The sequence below is a fragment of the Triticum aestivum genome, unplaced genomic scaffold (genome assembly GCF_018294505.1).
Source record: "Triticum aestivum cultivar Chinese Spring unplaced genomic scaffold, IWGSC CS RefSeq v2.1 scaffold233852, whole genome shotgun sequence".
NCBI classification, from domain to species: Eukaryota; Viridiplantae; Streptophyta; class Magnoliopsida; order Poales; family Poaceae; genus Triticum; species Triticum aestivum.
In genome coordinates this window covers 1-723 of record NW_025307338.1, presented here as the reverse complement: position 1 = coordinate 723, position 723 = coordinate 1, and the positions used below count along the sequence as shown (strand labels likewise).

The window sequence follows — 723 nt, the reverse complement described above, 5'->3', positions numbered from 1 at the left end:
ACTTACCGCACTCGTGCAAAATAATAAAACACGGTAAATATATTACTTACACGTGCGTTTTGTTTTGCAAGCGGCGCGAAAAAAATTAAAAAGGGAATGCAACACGAGGACTTCCCAGGAGGTCACCCATCCTAGTACTACTCTCGCCCAAGCACGCTTAACTTCGGAGTTCTGATGGGATCCGGTGCTTTAGTGCTGGTATGATCGCATCCGACATGTTGCCCCGGTCTTCGTCCCTTATCCTTGCCCCTCCCAGCTCCACTACAAAGACGATTGTACATTGCTTTGGCCGCTCCCTCTCAACTACGGAGACGAGTTTAACGCAGTTTCCACCCCTCCCTCTCAACCGCACCAGTGCACGCTTGCCGCGCCACAACGCCGGCGCTGGACCCGTGAATCGTGAGCACCCAGCTATGACTTACCGCACTCGTGCGAAATAATAAAACACGGTAAATATATTACTTACACGTGCGTTTTGTTTTGCAAGCGGCGCGAAAAAAATTAAAAAGGGAATGCAACACGAGGACTTCCCAGGAGGTCACCCATCCTAGTACTACTCTCGCCCAAGCACGCTTAACTTCGGAGTTCTGATGGGATCCGGTGCTTTAGTGCTGGTATGATCGCATCCGACATGTTACCCCGGTCTTCGTCCCTTATCCTTGCCCCTCCCAGCTCCACTACAAAGACGATTGTACATTGCTTTGGCCGCTCCCTCTCTACTAC

At 50.8% G+C, this 723-nt stretch overlaps 2 non-coding genes across 2 annotated transcripts; both read right to left on the bottom strand.

Annotated features, from left to right (window-relative positions):
• Positions 1–93: 93 nt before the first annotated feature.
• On the bottom strand, positions 94–212 carry LOC123179592 (5S ribosomal RNA). Its single transcript, XR_006490484.1, has one exon. It is a non-coding gene; the product is annotated as a 5S ribosomal RNA (ribosomal RNA).
• A 297-nt stretch (positions 213–509) lies between these two features.
• Positions 510–628, bottom strand: LOC123179591 (5S ribosomal RNA). The gene has a single exon (XR_006490483.1). It is a non-coding gene; the product is annotated as a 5S ribosomal RNA (ribosomal RNA).
• Between the last annotated feature and the right edge of the window lie 95 nt (positions 629–723).